This window comes from Dromiciops gliroides, chromosome 1 (genome assembly GCF_019393635.1).
Source record: "Dromiciops gliroides isolate mDroGli1 chromosome 1, mDroGli1.pri, whole genome shotgun sequence".
NCBI classification, from domain to species: domain Eukaryota; kingdom Metazoa; phylum Chordata; class Mammalia; order Microbiotheria; family Microbiotheriidae; genus Dromiciops; species Dromiciops gliroides.
The window spans coordinates 539,224,755-539,246,650 of NC_057861.1; the positions used below are offsets into that span (position 1 = coordinate 539,224,755).

At 37.9% G+C, this 21,896-nt stretch overlaps 1 pseudogene; it reads left to right on the plus strand.

The window, feature by feature from the left end:
- LOC122751379 overlaps positions 1-18,846 on the plus strand; it is a 36,800-nt pseudogene extending 17,954 nt beyond the window's left edge.
- The last annotated feature ends 3,050 nt before the right edge of the window (positions 18,847-21,896 follow it).

The following is a 21,896-nucleotide window of genomic DNA, read 5'->3' on the forward strand; positions in this document are numbered from 1 at the left end:
TAAGGGATGAGTCTGGGAGGGGCATATTGTTTGTGAGAACAAATCCCAAAATTTGAAAGTTTTAGAAAGAAATTTATTAGGTTGTTTGGTGAGGTGAGTCAGATGGAAAGGAGATGTGGCTCCTTCTTGTCCAGGCTCTGTAAGGTTTACATTATGTAGAATTTAGGCACATAGTAAAAAAAAATTGCCAAGAGGGTGACTTGAACAAATTACAAGAGAACCCAAAACAGAAGCTTGGGTAGATCATCACCAAGTTCTGGGTGTGGTAACTCAAAACAAGAATGGTTTTGAGTGGATCCAGGACCTGGGGGAACCCAAAATACAACTCCAGCATTCCCAGAGAACTACTGGAGTCAGGAAACATTCTAGCTATGAACAAACTTTAATTACATAGAGTCGGATTTAAAGAGTATGGTAATTTTTCCCAAACAATATGATAAATAATTTCATATGAATGAAGGATATATTGGGAAATGTTGGTGATATAAAAACAAATATATTCATTGTTCAGTTGTTTCAGTCATGTCTGACTCTTCCATTTGGGATTTTATTGTCAAAGATACTAGAGTGGTTTGCCATTTCATTCTCCATCTCATTTTACAGATGAAGAAATTTAGGCAAACAGGGTTAAGTGACTTGTTTTGGGTCACATAGTTTCTGAGGTCAGATTTGAACTCATGTCCTCCTGACTCCAAGGCTGGCACTCTATTCACCGTGCCACCTAGCTACCCATATAAACAAAAAATATCATTTAAAAAAATTAAGAATAAAATCTTCCTATAAGGGAAGTTTGGGGTTGGTTATGTAACATTTAGTGTCTTGCATTTTGACACACATATTTGATATTGGTGGCTCCTACCGAAGACCTCAGAGTACAGGAAGGTTTAGGCATAGGTATCCTCAATGGGATAGCCACTTTAAAGCACTGGCCCTGGATTCAGGAGGACCTGAGTTCAAATCTGGCCTCAGACACTTGACACTTACTAGCCATGTGACTCTGGGCAAGTCACTTAACCCTCATTGCCACCCCCCCCAAAAGAACAAATAAACAAACAAAAAACCATCTTTAGCCTTGTGACCCATAGGGCATTGTCATTTAAACCCAGGCCCAGACTGAATGATTCATCAGACTAGCCCACTAACCTTCCTTCTGGATGAAATGTAAGTTCTATACTTTCCATAAGACTATATTGAGCTACTGTAGCTCATATCAGCCTCTTTCTTCTCATAACTTATATAGCACTGAAACTCTTCCACACATCACTAGAGTCTTGGTTATGTACAATACTCTATTTTATTGTTCTCTAATACTGAGTCGTATCTCTATAACTTAGGAATTATAAGTTGCTTATGTGAAGAGGCAATGCTTCATATTTCTTTCCCAGCTGTGTGTCACTCACAAAGGACTAGACTTAAATTAGTTGATAATTCAAAGGGGAAAAGAATCTTCTATCCAAGTTATCTGTAAAATTCATGAGAAAACTTGAGGTAACTTGGTGTGTTTCTCTACATATATGTGTTCTGAACGCATATGTTCCTTGTGCACATGTATCCTTTAGGCAATGTTTCAATTCATGCATATTCATTATGTGTATGCTTTCCCTTATCACACATGCTCTCTCAGTGCCCTCTCTGCTGGTGGTTTGATAACCTGATGGAGAGTGTACACTTCGTCTGTCCTCAAATCACCAAAGCTAATGACCCCATCTCCTGGGATTGCCTGCCTTCTTCTTATTATATTATTTGCTATATTGCTTGATTAAGTATCTTTTGTTTGAATTGATGTGACCTCTGGCTGGCTATTAAAAGGAAACACATCTCTAATAGCTTATAAGTTATGTCTTTGAATTGGGTCCTGACCAATGGAGTTTCTCATCTCTGGGACAATTTGGGGGGTGAGTGACATACAGACAATAGTGGGTGCTCCAGTAGCTAATTAGGCAAAGGAAGAAATGTCTTATTAATCTTCCCCTTCCCACTGTTGGGAAGGTTCAGCAGGCTTCAAGGGAATGGGGAATGCTGACCAAAGGCCCTTGGATTAAACTCTGTTTCTCATTCTGCTCCTGAATTTAAAAAAAAAAAAGAAAAAGAAAAAAGAAAAGAAAAGAAAGGAAAAAAAAAACAACAAAACTACTGGCCAATGATGGATTCTAGGAATTCAGTTATTATTACGAACCACTTTTGACAGCTCAAATCACATATTAGTTCCACAGCTTTGATTTTTAAGCACTAATATTTTATAGGTAAAAATCTATATCTCCCACAACCGATAGAAAACTGTCAAGGTTATTAGATTCATGCCTGACTTGATCTTTCATCTGCACAATACATCTAAATGAAAACTAATATAGGGACTATCCCTCTAGATAAGAGTATCTACCATAGGCACAATTGTTGTTGGAAATAAGCCCACTGATAAGTACTGAAGGTTATAGAAAATGTTATTTTTGTAATTTAGGCAATGTTAGACTTTTTCACCAAAGTGCTTAATGCCTATAACTAAGCTCTGTCCTGTGTGACATTCAGAACAGAACTTTGGCCCTTTACCCCATCCCTTTGCAAGAAGTGGCAGCTAGTAGAATAATGTTTCTGGAATCAGGAAGTTCTAAGTTCAAATCCTGCCTCAGACATTTATTACTAGTTGTGTAGCCCTGGGCAACTCACTTAACATCTCTGAGACTCAGTTTCCTTATTTATAAAATGGGAATGATATTAATAGCTCAGGGGTAGCTAGGTGGCACAGTGGATAGAGTACCGGCCTAGGAGTCAGGAGTACCTGAGTTCAAATCCGGCGTCAGACACTTTACACTTACTAGCTGTGTGACCCTGGGCAAGTCACTTAACCCCAATTGCCTCACCAAAAAAAGAAAGAAAGAAAGAAAGAAAGAAAGAAAGAAAGAAAGAAAGAAAGAAAGAAAGAAAGAAAGAAAGAAAGAAAAAGATATTAATAGCATCTTCTTAGGAGTGTTGCTGTGAGGATGAAATGAAATAGTATTTGTATAGCACTTTGGTGTAAGAACTTCAAGGGGTATTTAAATGCTAAGTATTACAATGATTAGAAACTTAACTTTGGTTCCTTCATTTGATGACCCCCATTTCTTGCATTTAGAACACAACAAAAATGACAAGGATTGAATTGGAATCTCTTCACATTTGGCCAACTGTAAACTGGAATCAATTCTTCCCCTTGGTCCCTACAATTCTTGGCTCTTTTTTTACATTGAAATAATTATTTTAAGGATCTACTTGCTTCTCTGATTTGAAAAACAACACAAAGCTCTAGGTCTAGCACTCTCATCTACTGTGCTACCTAGCTGCCTGTGGTTTGTATATGTATATGTATGGGTCTGTTCTAATAAACTTTCTATAGAACAACAGATGCTAAAATGCAGTGAATGATCCTTTATTTGGTCTTCATCAATTGACTCACCTGTCTTTTGTTCAAGATTCCAAGTGGAAGCACAGCAGGAATTTCATGCTTCTCAGTATTATTGGGAATTGTCTTTGAGTCTGGCAAAAAGACCATGCCCAAGAGAGAAATCAGCAGTGAGGTGGTGCGGTGGGCAGAGTGCTGGCCGTGGAGTCAAATCCTGCCTCAAATACCCAACAATAATAATAGCTGTGCGAACCTGGGCAAGCCACTTAACCCTATTTGCCTCAGTTTCCTCATTTGTAAAATGAGCTGGAGAAAGAAATGGCAAACTGCACTGGTATCTCTGCCAAGAAAACCCCAAACAGGGTCACAGAGTTATTTCAGTCACAGGACTGAAATAATTCAACAACACAAAACAATGAGAGACCTAGTTGGCCTGTCAGATACCCTGATGCATAGCATTCCCCAATTTAGAAAGGAGCAACGCTATTAGATTAGAGTTTCAAATCTGTAGTATTATTTTATATGTTTCGAATCCATTTTTAATTGGGCAGGTGATTTGTACCTACTAGAACAACCTTTTTGGCCCCTCAGTATATCTAAATCTTAAAGTTAATTGACCTTGCCCACCTAGCAAATGCCTAAAGCAATCATTAGAAGGAAGACTAACAAGGATTTTAGCATGAGTCAGCTGTGAGTCTTGGCTATTATGAAGGCCACTGGTGCCTGGTAGGCAGAGTGCATGATAAATTAACCATTTGCATAAATCCTTCTCTTCCACATAAGTCTGAGGTCAAACTCCAGTCAGTGGTTCCAGATATGGGGTCCAAGAAGAGTGTGAGGTGACAGAAAGAGAAGGAACAATAATAACTCCCTTTTCCTTATTCATGTCCTCATTAGGCCCATTCTGATAACTAACAGAACAGGGAAGGGAGAATGAAAGTTGGGATTATAATGTGAGAGGGAAGTTAGAAGTCAAAAAGAGTTTGCCCTTGCTCTCTAGAAGGAAAGAAGAGGAAGCAGAAGCAGAAGCAGAAGCAGAAGCAGAAGCAGAAGCAGAAGAAGCAGAAGCAGAAGTAGAAGAAGAAGAAGAAGAAGAAGAAGAAGAAGAAGAAGAAGAAGAAGAAGAAGAAGAAGAAGAAGAAGAAGAGTGTTGTTGTTTGTATTTGCTTTTGTTTTAAGACAAGGCTAAAATACTACTGCCTCTCTCAGCCACCAAGTATTAGAGTGAAATAAATTCTATTTCTCAAGTTCTCAGAAGTTATGATGCTGCTGTTCCCAAAGTTCACTTTAAATAAATGCTGCATCCCTGATCTGTCCTTACCTCTCCACAACCTTCTAGACTTCAGAGACTAACTCACACTGTTATTTATAGCAGCCTGAATTTAAAAAGAAATAAACATATTTAGCGGGTTTTGACATGGAAAATGAATACTTCTCACATGCTGTATTTAGAGCATCTGGATTACTGACTCTTGGGAGATTTAATGCTGGGCCTTGTCTGGCAGCTCTCAGGGAGACAAAACTTCTATTAGAGTCCCAGGGAGATCATGCAACATGATTGTCCAAGTGGAGGCAATTGTTTGCACTGACGTTTTCCCACATAAGTTTGTTTAAAAGTTTTCTCTCCTGAATAAAAAAAAAAGTTTTTTTTCTCTCTGTGTCTGTCTCTCTCTTCTCTTTCCCCCTTTTCTATGTGTTTCTCTCTGTTTGTTTTGCTCTCTCCTCTTCTTTCATTCCCTGTCTTTCCCTTCTCTCTCCCCATGTTTTTCTCTCTCCCTTTGTCTCTGTATGTCTTAGTCTCTCTCTCTTTCTCTGTGTCTCTGTCTTCTCCTTGTCTCCTTTTGCCCTTTTCCCCTCTTTCCCTTCTACCTGTCTTTCTCTCTTTATTTCTCTGCCTCTGTCTTTCTCTCTTTCTCTGTGTCTCTGTCTTCTCCTTGTCTCCTTTTGCCCTTTTCCCCTCTTTCCCTTCTACCTGTCTTTCTCTCTTTATTTCTCTGCCTCTGTATTTCTCTCTTTCTCTGTGTCTCTGTCTTTTCTTTCCTTTCTCACAATTCCCCCGTCTTTCCCTTCTTTCTCTTTATTTCTGTCTATGTTTTTCCATCTCTATCTCTGTCTCTGTTGCTCTGTGTGTCTCTTACATAGATTTTTTTCACTGGAATTCAATTCAACTAAGCAAGAATTTTTAAAAGTACATAACTGTGTACAGGGGCATTCAAGGCACTGGAGTTACAAAGACATAAATGAGATGGTCCCTGACTTAAGGAAACATATTCTAATTTCTTATCATGGCATAAAAGTGAACCTTCAATGACATATCTAAAGCGAGTGGAGAACAAATGCCAGTAAGCCCTGCCAAATTAGAAAGTCTGTTATTACAGGCCAATAGAGATGTAGAAAAACTGCAGATAGTTAGGCCACAGAGTTAATAGAGTGTTGGACCTAGAAGTCAGGATAGACCTGAGTTCAAATTTGTACTCAGACACTTATTAGCAGATTGACCCCAGGCAAGTCACCCTGCCTCAGTTTCCTCATCTGTAAAATGGATAAAATAACAGCAACCACCTCACAGAATTGTTGTGAGGTTCAAATGAGATAATAATTGGAAATTGTTTAGCACAGTGCCAGGTACAAAGTGAGCATGATATAAATGTTAGTTATTACTACTACACAACTACTATACAACTACCACCACCACCACCACCACTACTACAATATAGTCTTACACTTTGCTCCCATTTCTGCTCTCCGGGTCCAAGCAGTACAAAAGTTAATCCTTATGGTTGGAGGAGCAGCTCTGTTAAATTCCAAAGGCTCCTCTGGAGATACAAGGTATTGAAATTTTGGTGACTTTCATTGAGCAGGGGGACAAATGCTGTTACAAAGAATATTTTTTTAAAAAGGGGTTGAAAAGAATAAACCATTTTAAATACAGGAATAGACCAAGGCATTAGCTAGGGACTTTCTATAAGATCTGTCCTTCAATTTTTAAAATTTTCCATTGTTTATTTCATCACAGAATTCTAAATTCAATCTGATGGGCATGAATTTCTCCTGACTTCCCTGACACCTTGAATACTAGTAGTCAGTTTGTTGACAGATAAGCATTTATTCAGCACCTACCAGGTGACAGGCACTGTGCTAATATAACCAGGGGCTCAAAAGCTATTTGCATAAGACTCTCTTCATTTGTGGAGACTGATTACTCAGTGTTCCAAGACTTTGTGAGGGGTGGAATTGCCAAGAACTTGACAGAGGAGAGTTACTTGGTCTTCTGGCTTCCATCTTTTAGAGTGAAGACACATGCTCCCAGATTCTCTTCAAAAAAAGGTCTCTGAAGGAAGAGAAAGACTTTTGGAAGTAGCTGACATATATAAGAGCTGACACTTCTCTTATGTCTCTTTTTCTTACCTTTCTTGGTTGATGCGAGATGTCTTGCTCCCAGTGAGAATTCATTCCCTGTGTGTTTTCTGGTATATCCTCTTGTGCATAACTTCTCTGATTTCCATTTTCTATTGGCTTGGATAAATGCCGATGTCTCTGGGTCACATTGTGGGGGAGGGGAATAGGGTATAAGAAGACCAGAAAGGTAGGAGCGGTCCAAGTTATAAAGAACACACTTTGAAACCTATTACTTTATGAAGTGTTCTAGTGTTTTGGAGTGCTTAGAGCTTGGTCAGACATCAAAGGCACCAAGGTCAAACACTGCAACCTGAGCCAACACCAGTTTTCTTGACTTTTATCTTGCCACTGGACTTTGATGACTCTGGAAGAGAGAGTGAGACTGATTATTTTGTTCAACTATACCTCACTTAAATCCAATTCACTTGCAAATCAATACATCCACCATAATGACATTGGTCCTCTTCAAGAAAGAAGAATGAACAACAACAATCCAAAAACGGAATGAGTTAAATGCCATAGGAGGCAGTGGGTCCTCTCTCATTGGAGATCTTCATTCAAAGAATAAATGGCCATTTTGGAGGTATGTTGTAGATAGAACTATTTTTCAGGTATGTGTTGGACTACATGTCTTCTGAGATATATTCAACTCTGATATTCCATTAAATGTTAAACTTTCATATATGCATTTGTTTAGAATAGTACATATGTATATTTTTAAAATTTTATTTTATTTTGAGACTGGGTCTCCCTATTGCCCAGGCTGAATAGAGAGAACCTTATCCCACTGCTCATTGGGATGGAAAATTTGACTTGGGCTGGTTTGCCACTCATAGGTAGCATTATGGTCGCTTTCAGGAATGGGGGTGGTGGTATCATTATATTCATGCTGGACTTAGCATGGAGACTTGATGGGCAGTATAAGTTATTGTTCTCAACTCTGATATCCAGAACTGTTCCACTCTGGTTCTCAGAGAACCAAGAGGGAAGGGGGCTTGTCTGTTATAGACAGATTTGTTTACATTAAAGTAACAGCTGTTATGATTACTAAATACTTCAAGTTAGCTTAACACATCCACACTTCCCTCGCAACATATGGAAATCTAAGGCTGGGACTGTGAATTCTAAAGCCTATTGTTAAGATGACAACCAATGTGGTGAATAAAGAAGGGTTGACATTTTTTTTCTTATTAGTTAATGATGCCTAGAGGCATTGTGAGGTAATGAATAGATTATTGGGCTTAGAATAGTAAGACCTAGGCTGAAATCCTGCCTCTGATAGCTCCATGGCTCTGGATAAGTCTTTTGGCTTCTCTGATTGTCAGGCAATTCCCACCAATGCTTCTCTTTGCTAATAAAATCACAGACCCTTTCTTGTAATGATGCCTCCTCATACTGTAGCTTTATTAGGTTTGTTAATGGTTTAACAAAGGGAAATGGTCCCAGAGGGAGTCATTAGATGGAGAGGCATAACTAAAGGCTTCTTACTTCCCCCTGCCCTTCAACCTTATGACCAGTTTTCTTCTTCCCTCCTTTAAAGTGTATTATTTATTAGTTTTTTTAACTTAACAAGCAGTTTTCAATTAATTTGTTCCTCCCACTACTTCTTTCCCCACCAAGCAAATAAAAAATGGATGCCTTAATATATACCTACATAGTACTACAAAATGATTTCCTACATTAGCCATGTCCAAAAAATATGTCTCTCTATTTTCTCTCTGTGTCAAGAGGTGAGAGGTAGTTTTCATGTTCATTCTTTTGGATTCATAGTTTATCATTGCACTAATCTGACTTCTACAATATTTCAAAATTGTTTTTCTTTGTGATGTTAGCATTGCATACATTGTTCTCCTAGTTTTGCTCACTTAGCTCTTTATCAGTTCACAGCTTTCCCAATTTCCTCTGAAATTGTCTATTTTTTTCATTTCTTAGTGCATAATAATATTCAATTATATTGCTCTACCACAATTTGTTTACCTATTCCACAATAGGAGGACACCATTTTTTTGGCTATCAAGAAGTGTTATAAATATTTTTGTATACATAGGTACTTTTTTCTTCTTTTATTTCTTTCTAGGCATTGACCCAGTAGTGATATAACTGAGTGAAAGGGTAGGCACAGTTTGGTAACTTTCTAGGAATAGTATCAAATTGCTTTCCATATTGCCTGAACCAATTCACAGCTCCACCAACAGTGCAGTATTATACCTGTTTTCCTATGGCCATTCATCATTTTCCTCTTTTGACACTTTTGCTGATGTGATAGGTTGAGGTTGAAGCTCAATATTATTTTAATTTGTATTTCTTTAATTTTTAGTGATTTAGAGCATTTTTAGGTGATTGTCGATAGCTAGGATTTTTTTCCTTTGAAGATTATCTATTTATACCCTTTGATCTTTTATATTATGGCCTGTAACCATGAATATTTGCCCAATCTGCTTAGCATGATGGCTCATCTTTGCTTGTCATAGAATGGCTGGCCTTCCTGTATTCAGAGGAAAACTCAGAAAAAAATAAACAAACAAAAACTCTGGTTCAGCATGCTGCTCGTTTTTTTCTAAGGCTCCATCTTTTTAAAAGTAGTTTTTGTTTTATATAAAGTACTGTATCCTTAGCTGCACTTTATCAGAGAGAGAGAGAGAGAAAGAAAGAAAGAAAGAAAGATATTCTAAGTAACTTGTCAATGGTCAGAAAACTAAGTCTTAGCATCAAATCTGAACTCCTGACTAAATGTTTGATGGTACTTTTATTATTATACCATGATGTACTACTCTTCCTCTGCTCTGTCATTTCATTTCTTTTAATTCCACAGTTTTTTTAAAAACCTGTTTTGACACTTAAATATGTCTTTTTCAACACCTGCTAATATCCCTTTTAACCTAAGGGTCTCTCTAGTGGCAGTAGAATAACTATTAGAGCCAGAGAGAACAAATGTTGAACCTTGAGTCATGAAGACCTGACTTGAAATCTTTTTTTTGAAACTAGCTGTATGATCCCAGGTAAATCACTTAACCTTTTTTCAGCCTCAGTTTCCTCATCTGCAAAATGGACTTATTAATAGCACCTGTCTTCCAGGGTTGTTGTAGGGATTAAATGAGATAATATGTATAAAATACTTTGCAAATCTTATGTAACTCCTGTCCCAAAGTTCACTGGTGTGAGAATCTCTCCATATTGGCAGAGATAAATGCTTTACCCTGGGTGACGCATGGGGCAGAGTTGGGAAGAGTTCCAGTCTTTTTCAGTCTTCTTTGGGACTTTTCAAACATAGAGTCAATTTGGATGATTCTGGCTTCTGGCTTCAAGAAAGAAGATGGAAGAAGCCAACCCTACTTGTGGGTGCTGAAGGGAAAGATTGGGAAGATATGAGAGGAATTGGCAATCTCCATTTTGTCTCTCCAGCTTTTTACAGGAGATATTTAGGGGGATTTCTCTCTAGGCCTCTTTCTTGGTTGAGATGAGTCACCTTGCTCCCAACGGGAGAGTTCCTTAACTCTGTATTAGCTGGTATATATTCTCCTATGTATACCTTCTCTGATTTCTGTTTTGCTACTGATTTGGATCAATGGTTTTTCTTCAATAATTGCCATATGTGTGTGCATTATGGAACTAGTACTTGGCAGGAAAGGGGTCAAGCTTGAGGTTCTCCTTCCCTCAAAAAGACACAGTGATGAGAAGTTATATTGAACCCAGTCATATCCCCTAGATTAACAAAAAGGAATCAAATAGATATCATTCTCATTCAGTACCTCCTCTCATTGAGGAGTTAGGCCTCAACTTCCTGCTTCATCTCATGGCAGGAATAAAAAAAAATCTCCTTTGGAGAAGGGTGGGAGGACTGCTTACTTTCTACAAATGTGTATATATTTTTTTCTCTCTCATGGTACAGGAATAAGATAACTACTTCTGCTCTAGTCATATCCGTACTAGGTAACTGTAATCTCATCAGCATACAAATCAGAAACATCATGAGACAATAGAAAGAATATATGTGTGTGTGTGTGTGTGTGTGTGTGTATAACCTTGGGCAAGTTATTATTTTTTTCTGGAACTCAGTTTGCTCAGGAGTCAAATCAAGAGATAATGCCTAAGGGGCAGCTAGATGGCGCAGTGGATAGAGCACCAGCCCTGGAGTCAGGAGTACCTGAATTCAAATCCGGCCTCAGACACTTAACACTTACTAGCTGTGTGACCCTGGGCAAGTCAATTAACCCCAATTGCCTCACTAAAAAAAAAAATAATAAAAAAGAGATAATGCCTAAGGTCCCTTCTAGCTTTAATTCAATGAAGCTTTGATCCCTACATCTTTTCAACTTGTTTGCACATTCACCACCCCCACCCTTACTGTTTGATATGGCAACCTACATTCCCAAATTTTCTTTTAATATATAAAAGTTATCCTTTATATATTGTTATTGGGTTTATATTTATGAATAAATAAAAACCCCCACTTATTAAGCACTTACTATATTCCAGATGCTATGCTAGGAGCTGGGCAAACAGTATTTTGTTCTCTATGCCCTACTTCTCATGGTCAACATCTTCCAGACACTTGGTATGACCTGTTTTAGCCCACACACATTCTTATTTTATGATTAAAGTGTCTTTGCAAAGCAATCATAATTTTTCTGTTCCTCTTTTCACTTCCACCTCTCTCCTGCACCATCAATTTTTAAAAACTTTGTCTTCCAAATTCTCTTCCTCCCTCCCTCTATAAGGAGCTAAAATTCTAGCTATACTGTCTAAAATATCTAATGAGTGGTCACCAAATAAGTTAGATGCTTTATCAAGAGTATTTAAGTATGTATTAAAGAGCATTAACATCTAATGATCAGAGAGAAAGGTAACTATTTCTAAGAGACCCCATCATCCAACCTGCCATCGTGAGGTCAGGAACCAAAATGACCAACACTTCTTCCTTCCTTCCAGAAGCTGCCTGTGACCTGGGAACATCCCATCTACATGCACACACAGCTCCAAGCTAATTGGCTGGTAGCTTTGATAAACAGTTCCCATGAGCAAACGTCATTTCCTGACACCAAGGAAAAGCCTCATGGCTTGCCCTCAGATGCCTTCTCCTCATGGTGGAGCTCTCCTACAGTAACTCTCCAGCAGGTGGTGTCACTTCAACCATTACACCTCCCCAGCCCCACTTAAGACCTCAAGCAATTCAATATAAGTTATACATGTACAGTCATGTAAAACATTTCCACATTAGCTAAGTTGTGAAAGAAAACAGACAAAAACAAAACTTCAGATAAAGGAACTAGCAAAAAGAGCTTCAATCTATATTCAGATAAATCAGTTCCCATTCTGTAGATAGATTACATTTTTCTTAAATCCTTCAAAGTTGTCTTGGATCATTATATTGCTGCAAATAACTAAGTCATTCACAGCAGATCATCTTACAATATTGCTGTTATTTTGTATACAGTACATTTCACTTTATATCAGCTCATGTAGTCTTCCCAGATTTTTCTGATAGCATCCTGCTCATCATTTTATATAGTAAACTACATTTATATATTATGTTAAAGAGAGATTTCCTTACAATAAAGCCATAAGGTTGATTATTGTGACCACAGTAATAGATAATATTTATATAGTACCTTATACCTGACAATTTTCTTCACAATAGCCCAGCAAAGTACCATTCAATCAATCCTCATCAATTAATTCCCATCTTCATCCAATAATCATCAATCCATCCATTCATCAATCAGTCTAACATTATCATCATCGCCATCTTACATTGCTCTTGCCTTTGCTTCAAAATTTTTTTCACAATTATTATTGCTAATTGTGTTTCTCTCCATCCTATTCTCTTCCCATATTTATTCTATTTTCTATCTTCTTTCACCCTATCCCTCCTCAAAAGTGTTTTGTTTCTGACTGCCCCCTCCCCCAATCTGCCATCCCTTCTTTTACCCATCCAACCTTATCCCCTTCCCCTTCTACGTCCCTGCAGGGTTAGATAGATTACTCTGCCCAATTGGGTGTGATTTTATTCTCTCTTTGAGCCAATTATGATGAGAGTAAGGCTCATTCACTCCTCCACACCTTCCCCATCTTCCCCTCCACTCCATAAGCTTTTTCTTCCTTCTTTTATGTAAGATACTTTACCCCATTCCACATCTCCCTTTCTCTTTCTCCCAGTGCATTCCTCTCACCCCTTAATTATATATGTGTGTATATATATATATATATTGTGAGGCAATTTGGGTTAAGTGACTTGCCCAGGGTCACAGCTAGTAAGTGTTAAGTGTCTGAGGCTGGCTTTGAACTCAGGTCCTCCTGAATCCAGGGCCAGTGCTCTATCCACTGCACCACCTAGCTGTTCCTAATTTTATATTTTTTAAAATACCATTCCTTCACATTCAACTCACACCTGTTCCCTCTGTCTAAATTTATCCCTATCATCTGCCCTAATTCTGAGAAAGTTCTTATGCATTAGACATATCATCTTCCCATGTAGGAATGTAAACATTTTAATCTTTTAATATTCCTCATAATTTCTTTTTCCTGTTTACCTTTCTATGCTTCTCTAGGGTCTTGTATTTGAAAGTCAAATTTTCCATTCAGCTCAGATCTTTTCATCATGAATGCCTGAAAGTCCTCTTTGATTCAATTCCCATTTTCCCCCCTGAAATATTATAGTCAGTTTTGCTTGGTAGGTGATTCTTGGTTGTAATCCCATTCCTTTACCCTCTGGAATATCATATTCTAAGCCCTCCAATCCATTAATATAGAAGCTGCTAGATCCTGTGTTATCCTGACTGTGGCTCCACCATACTTGAATTGTTTCTTTCTGGCTGCTTGCAATATTTTTTTCCTTGACCAGGGAGTTCTGGAATTTGGCTATAATATTCCTGGAAGTTTTCATTTTGGTATCTCTTTTAGGAGGTGATCAGTGTATGCTTTCAATTTCTATTTTACCTTCTGCTTCTAGAATATCAGGGCAATTTTCCCTGATAATTTCTTGGAAGATGATGTCTAAGATCTTTTTTTGATCATGGTTTTCAGGTAGTACAATAATTTTGAAATTATCTCTCCCAGATCTGTTTTCCAGGTCAGTTGTTTTTCCAAGGAGATATTTCACATCACCCTCTATTTTTTCATTCTTTTGGTTTTGCTTTATTGTGTCTTGATTTCTCATGAAGTCATGAGCTTCCATTTGCTCAATCCTAATTCTTAAGCAATTATTTTCTTCAGAGAGCTTTTATATCTCCTTTTCCATTTGGATTTTCAAGCTGTTGACTTTTTTTTCATGACCCTCCTGCATCACTCTCATTTCTCTTTCCATTTTTTCCCCTCCCTCTCTTATCTTATGTTCAAAGTCCCTTTTGAGCACTTCCATGGCCTGCGACCAATTCCTATTTTTCTTGGAAGCCTTGGGTGTAGGAGCTTTGATTTTGTTAATTTTTTCTGAGGGTGTATTTTGGTCTTCCTTGTCACCAAAGAAACTTTCTATTTTCTGCAGTTCTTTTCTGTCTGCTCATTTATCTAGCCTATTTTTTGACTTTTAACGCCTTCTTAAAGTGGGGCATTACTTCCAGGATGTAGTGTCCCAAGCTTCAGCGTGTTTAAGGTGTTATGATTTAAGGAGAGTTATGGTCTACACTGCCCTGGCCTGTTTTCTGGTCTGTAAGTAACCACAGGCTTGCTTGCTCTGTGCTAACATTGGGGATTCAAAGGCAGAGGCAAAATAGCCCCTGTCCTGAGGAAGGTTATAGTCTGGGGGCAGGGGGAAGAGACAATGTATACACATATTAAGAATATAACAAATAAATGTTGAGATTTATGTTCTCTGCCCTCCTCCCATAATGGTATCTGCCATTATGACTCTGTCCTGAGCTCTCTTCTCTCTTTTATTATCTCAATTAGCAGTCTCATCACCTTCTTGCACATGTATAACCTATATCAAATGTTTAGCATCTCAGGGATGGTAGAGGGGAAGGAGGGAGACTGAGAGAGAGAGAGAGAGAGAGAGAGAGAGAGAGAGAGAGAGAGAGAGAGAGAGAGAGAGACAGAGACAGAGACAGAGAGACAGAGACAGAGAGACAGAGAGAGAGAGAATCTGGAAATCAATTTAAAAAAATATGTATTAAACATTGTTTTTTACATGTAATTGAGAAAATAAAAAGTATATATTTTTAAAAACTCATGTCCAATGGTTTCAATGATCATCTCTATGAAGATTAGTCCCATATCTATATATCTAGTTCTACTCTCTCTATTGAAGTTTAGTCTTACATCATCAGGTTTCTATTGGATCCTTTGATCTGGATGCCTTATAGATATATCTTAAACTCAGTATTTCTACAACAGCAATCATCATCTTTTCTCCCCACACTCAGTCTTCTTCCTAATATCCTTATTAATGTAAAAGTCAGTACCATTCTTTATTGACCCAAGTTTTGAATCTCAGATTTATCCTCAACTTTTCATTCTCCCTCCCCTGACCCCATCCCACAAATTAGCCAATTGTTGAGTTTTTCCATTTCTTTAATTATCAGTTCCCTTCTCTTCACTTACATGGTCAGCACCCTCACTGGGCCTCACTATGTGTCACCTGGAAGGTTACAATAACTTCTTGTTTGGGATTTCTACCTTATATCAACCCCCTCTCCAATTTGTCCTCCACAGAGCTTCCAAAGACATTTTTCCCCAAATATGACCATGTCACTCCCCTCCTTAAAAATCCCCCAGTCACTCCTTATAGTCTCTAGGATATAATACTAACTCATCTATTTGGCATTTAAAACCCTCTGCAATCTGGTTGTAGCTTACCTTTCCAGACTTATTATACGTTATTCTCCTTCCCCCACATTTTCTACATTTCAGCCAAACTTGCCTACTCTTCCTCCTACTCAAAATTCTATCTTATATAACATCCATTTTTACATGCCATTCTTCCTTTCCTGGAATGCACTCCCTCCTCACCTATTCCTCTGGGAATCATCAGCTTTCTTAAAAGATCAACTCAAACACTTTTTCCTCCCTGAAGCTATTCCTGAAATTCTTACAGCTATTAGTGGACCACGAACTTTTTATTTTTTGTTTTTATTTTTGCATGTTTTAATTTACTTATATTTGTGCATTGCAGCTCTCTCCTATGCACAGTAGAATGAAAGAGTACCCTGAGGGCAGAGTCTGTTTGATTTTTATCTTTATATTCCCAGTATTTCACGCAGTGCCATCCTCTGTGCATATTGAGCAATTAATGAATGCTTGTTTGGTTGCTTGATTGAATCGAATCACTCGAATCCAATCAACATCTATCTGCCAGTATGCCCGTCAAGTGATAATATATTTAGAGCTGAAAGGGATCTTAGAGGTCATCTGCCAGTTGCTACTTGTGTGATTTTGGGCAAGTCAATTAATCTCTCTGCACTGATGATGCCAAAGGGCCCTTTCATATCTAAATATATGCACTATTCTACCTACTTAGCTTAGAGTTAAATTAACCCACCCAAGAACATACAAGTAATAAACAGGAGAGCTAGAATTTGAACCCAGGTCATCTGACTTTTCATAAGTTATTAATTTTCCACTGTATCATGCTGCCTTTTTCTGGACTCCCTCAGCTGTTGTTGTCAAGTCCTTTCAGTCATGTCCAACACTTTGTGAACCCATTTGTGGTTTTCTTGGCAAAGATACTAGAGTGGTTTACCATTTCCTTTTCCAGCTTACTTTACAGATGAGGAAACGGAGGCAAACAGGGTTAAGTGACTTGCCCAGGATCACACAGCTAGTGTCTTAGGCTAGATTTGAACTTAGGAAGATGAGTCTCTCTGACTCCAGACCCAGCATCCTATCCATTGTGCCACCTAGCTGCCCCCCTCAACTGTTATCAGTGCATTATGTGTCAGTTTATAAGCACTGATTAAGTGACTGTTCTAGACAATATAATAATGGGTGGAAATATAAAGAAAAGTAAAAAAAAAATAATACTGTTCCTTCCCTCAAGGATCTCAGATTCTAATAAGGTCACCAACATGTAAATAACTGTGTATGCTACATATGTACAAAAAGTATGCCAGGTAGATGGAAAGAATTTCAGGAAGAAAGCAAAGGGAATGGGGGATTCAATAGTGTAGATAGATAAAGCATTCATTACAGGCTTACAATTACAGGCTTAGCAATGCTTATACAAACAAGCAACATAGTTCTTGACCTTGAAGAGTCTGCACTCTGTTGAGAAGAGACAACAGGGGGCACCTAGGTGGCACAGTGGATAGAGCACTGGTCCTGGAGTCAGGAGGACCTGAGTTTAAATCCAGCCTCAGATACTTGACACTTACTGACTGAGTGATCTTGGGCAAGTCACTTAATCCTCATTGCCCAAAACCAAGCAAACAAACAAACAAACACAGAGAAGAGACAACACATAAAAGGGAGCAGGAAAGACCAGAACGGTTTACATGCAGGGCATAATGTGGAGTGGGCTAAGAAGTGGTATGAAGGACTGGGCCCTTCAAGATAAGACAAAACATGGCTATTGGATCATAGGAACTCAGGGATTGAATACTTGGGAAAGGCCTCCTCCAGAAGGTGCTATTTGAATTGTGTGTTGAAGAAAGCCAGGAAAATGCAAGAGGCAGAGGCCTAAGTGTGGAGGCTCAGGACTGAGCCTGATTGCTTGGTAACAATACCTTCTTTTCCTTTCTCCTGTCTTCTTCAGAATTCTGTTACCCTTTGGTGATATCACTCTCCTCTCTTTCCTTTTGGCTGAGGATTTTTCCCTGAGGCAGATTTCTCTTCTTCAGGCCTTCACTTTGCCTCCTGCATTGTGCTGAGTCTACTCTAGCCCAGTGGCAGAGGGAGCAGTTCCTGTGTCCAAATTCAAAAGCTATAAGTCCTGGCTGGGTAGGGGGCGGTATAGAGAAAGACCTGCCCAGAAGGTGAAATGAGCGAATCCAAATTCTAGAGCATCTGGCGGGGAGGCAGCGTTGAAAGGGACGGCTGGGAAGGGATACTTGAAGGAGAAAAATGCCAGTTCAGTTGTTGCCTCGAGTTGTCAGCCTGGTACAACTTCCATAGTACCTCCCGATTTCTGGATATTTCACCTCGCCAAGTTCCATCTGATTCCACTTTTCATTCTGTATCTTTTTCTGATACAGAGCATCCACATGTACTGATTACAGGGGGGTCTTGGACAACTTGGTGTGGGAATTGCTAAACTTTTGAGGAAACAATTTGAAAAGGACAATGTGATCTTGTCCAACATTAGAAAACCCCTTGATCATGTTTTCTACAGTAGGCCATTTATTTATTCTGATATCTTGGATTATAAGAACCTTCGGAAATAGTGGTGACCAATCAAATTACATGGATCATTCACTATAGTACCCTGCTAAGTGCTGTTGGAGAAGCAAATGTACCATTGGCAAGAGATGTAAATATTACTGGTTTCCATAATCTTCTGGATATCGTAGGAGAGCACAGTCTAAGACTTTTTGTGCCTAGTACTAACAAAGCTTTCTCCTCAGAACCCAACCCCTGATCTCTGTATTCAGAGACCTAAACACCATCTATGGAGTGTCTAAGGTTCATGCAAAAATCATACAAGAATACTATCCTTATCAGTATTGCTTAGACTTCTGGTGCTTGAGGTATCCTGGAATCATTTCTGCTGACTCCCAGCCTGGTGGAGGAACAACACATCATGCAGTTCAGATTGTCCATAATGCTATAAAAAGTGGCAAGTTTCAAACCAGACACTCAGCTTCCCATGATGTTCATTGATGATTGCCTCAGAGCTATATTGGAATTCATAGAAGCCTCTGCAGATTCTCTCTCCATGAGGAGTTACAACATCAATGCCATGAGTTTTACCCCTGAGAAACTGGCACAGGAAGTGGTTAAGCGTGTACCTGAGCTCCAGGGCACATACAAAGTAGATGCAGGCCATAGCTGATAGTTGGACAATGTATTTTGATGAAAGCAATGCTCCCAAGGATTGGGGATGGAAACATGACTATGACTTTCCTGAACTGCTAACAACTATGTTCAATTTCCATACCTCCAAGCCAAACTCATGCCAGTTAACCTGTAGTAATGGTCCCTAAACCCCTCAGGGATTGTGAAAGAAAAATTCTGAAATTATTTTACTGTGTTATAAACTTTGTAGCTTGTGCATTATTTGAACTGAAGGATTATAATTTAACAATTGCTCACCTAGTTGGTAGGAAATTTCTCAAACCAACCTCATAGTACTTTTTTGGGTTTTTTTTGTTTCTGTTTTTTGGTGAGGCAATTGGGGTTAAGTGACTTGCTCAGGGTCACACAGCTAGTAAGTGTCAAATATCTGAGGCTGGATTTGAACTCAGGTCCTCCTGAATCCAGGGCCAGTGCTCTATCCACTGTGCCACCTAGTTGCCCTTCACAGTACTTTTAAAACAGATGTTCTTAACCTTTGTGTGTGTCATAGAGTCCTCTGGGCAGTCAGCTTGGTGGATTCTATCATCTTGTCAGAATCATGTTTTTAAATGCCTTTAGAGTAAAATGCATAGGAATTAAAAGAAAACCAATTATATTGAAATTAAGATAGTTTTTTCACATTCAAATTAATGGACTGAAATCTATCCACAAACCTTTTGGAGATCTGTGGATCTCATCTGATGGGGAAATAATTCTTGGGCTTAAACATTTTAACACGTAGGAAAATCTATGTTATTATAGAAGACCATTAGACCTTTGCTGTTTGCTCAAACTTTCCCCTTTAAGACCCTTAGCAATATATATATATATATATGGTGCAGCTAGGTGGCACAGTGGATAAAGCACCGGCTCTGGATTCAGGAAGACCTGAGTTCAAATCTGGCTTCAGACATTTGACACTAGCTGTGTGACCCTGGGCAAGTCACTTAACCCTCATTGACCCACTAAATAAATAAATAAATAAAAATGCATCTATGTGTGGTTTTCATCATCCTTGAGATAAATCTGATTTATAGGAAATTGGAGTATCATTGTTTAATACATGAGATTGTCTATTTCATTTATGTTTTAAAGTCAAAATCTTCAAGTAATGAAAATTTTTTGTTTTGGACTAGAAACATCAAGTTTAAAAAACTTCCAAATAATACACTGACTTAAGCCAACAGTTCAAAAGCTTTGTAATAATTTTGTGACAGAATAATAAGAATAGATTAAATTTATATATCACTATAAGTTTTACATATTGCAAGTATTATTATCTCCATTTTAGGAAACTGAGTCTCCAATAGATTAAATGATTTGCCCATGGTCACACGGCTAGTATAGGGCTTGGAATTGCTGACCAACTTAGGTCTTATGATTCCAAAGTCAACAATCATCACCATGCCACTTTCCAGAAAACAAATAAAGAAAAAACGATTTGTATTAAATCTATGTTAATTCGTTCCATGTGAAAGAGATGACTTGCTCATATGCTACTTTAAAAATTATTTCTAAAACATAAGTTCTTTTGTGGGAATATATGCCATTAATTTCCATTATCTGAAAAAAAGTCATCTGAGCAGGAAAATATTATACTTATTTTATTTTGGCTGCTATTTTCAGCTTTATTAGGAAAAAAAGCTACAGTAGATTTCATTGAATGAAGGAAGGAATAAAAGCACTTATATGCAAAGCACTAGAGATACAAATAGGGAAGTAAGGCAGTTGCTGCTCTCAGGAAGCTCATATTCTAATGAGAGATGCAATTATATATGGAAGGTTTCAGAAAAAGGCAATGGTCCTTAGAGTACAGCAGCAAAGCAGATATTATTGACTCACTTAAAAATATCATTTCACTGATTAAATCATAAATTTCTGATATTGAATCTTTGATAGAACAAGGATTTTGAGGGTGAGAACTTTCTTTCCTGGGTCTTCAGGAGCTGTGGTTGAAGCTCCTGTAGGAATAGGTAGCTGGCTACATCTGCACAGGGTTTCTTTTCCAGGATAATGGTTGAGGGCACCTTGCTGGAAGCATTACAGTTTCCAAGGCTTTTGGGTTCAGCGTCTAGAGCTATTCCCCTCAGGTTCGGAGAGGAGATGGTAATCAAGGTGGTGGTTTGACTTTTCTGACACATGTTGCCTTCCTGTCTCTACCAATGATCATTTTCAGTTTATGATGTGATAAAACCAATGTGTAATAAAGGACCATAGATAGACAAAAATCAACTGGAAAGTAAATAATCTCATCCTAAAGAATGAGCAGGTCAAACAAGAGATCATAGAAATAGTCATTAATTTCATAAAAGAGAATGGCAATAATGAGACAACATACCAAAACTTATGGGATGCAGCCAAAGTAGTTCTTAGGGGAAATTTTATATCTTTAAATGCCTGCATGAATAAAATAAAGAGGAGGTCAATAAACTGGACATGCAACTTTAAAAACTAGAAAGAGAACAAATTTTAAATCCCCAATTAAAGACCAAATTAGAATTTCTGAAAATCAAAAGAGAGATTAATAAAATTGAAAGTAAGAAAACTATTGAATTAATAAATAACATGAAGAGCTGGGTTTCTTTTGGGGGGAAACACCCACTATAAAATAGATAAACCTTTGGTTACTGTGATTCAAAACTGAAAAGGGTGAATTAATTACCAATGAAGAAATTAAAGCAATATTTAGGAGCTATTGTGCCCAACTGTATGACAATAAATTTGACAATCTAAATGGATGAATATTTAAAAAAATGTAAACTGTTCAAATCAACAGAAGAGGAAATAAAATCCTTAAATAAGCTCATCTTAGAAAAAGAAATTGAACAAGCCTTCAATGAACTCCCCAAGAAAAAAAATCTCCTGGGTCAGATGGATTTACAAGTGAATTCTACCAAACATTTAAAGAAAAATTAATTCCAATACTAGATAAACTTTTTACCAAATTCTTGTTATGAGACAAATATCATGCTGATACCTAAACCAGGATGAGCCAAAACAGAAAAAAATTATAGACTAATTTCCCTAATGAATTTAGATGCAAAAATCTAAATAAAATATTAGCAAAGAGATTTACAGCAATTTATCTCCAGGATACTACACATACAGGTAGGATTTACACCAAGGATACAGCTAGCTCAATATTAGGAAAACTATAAACATAATCCACTACAACTAAATGGTCAGCTTAGTTAAGAAG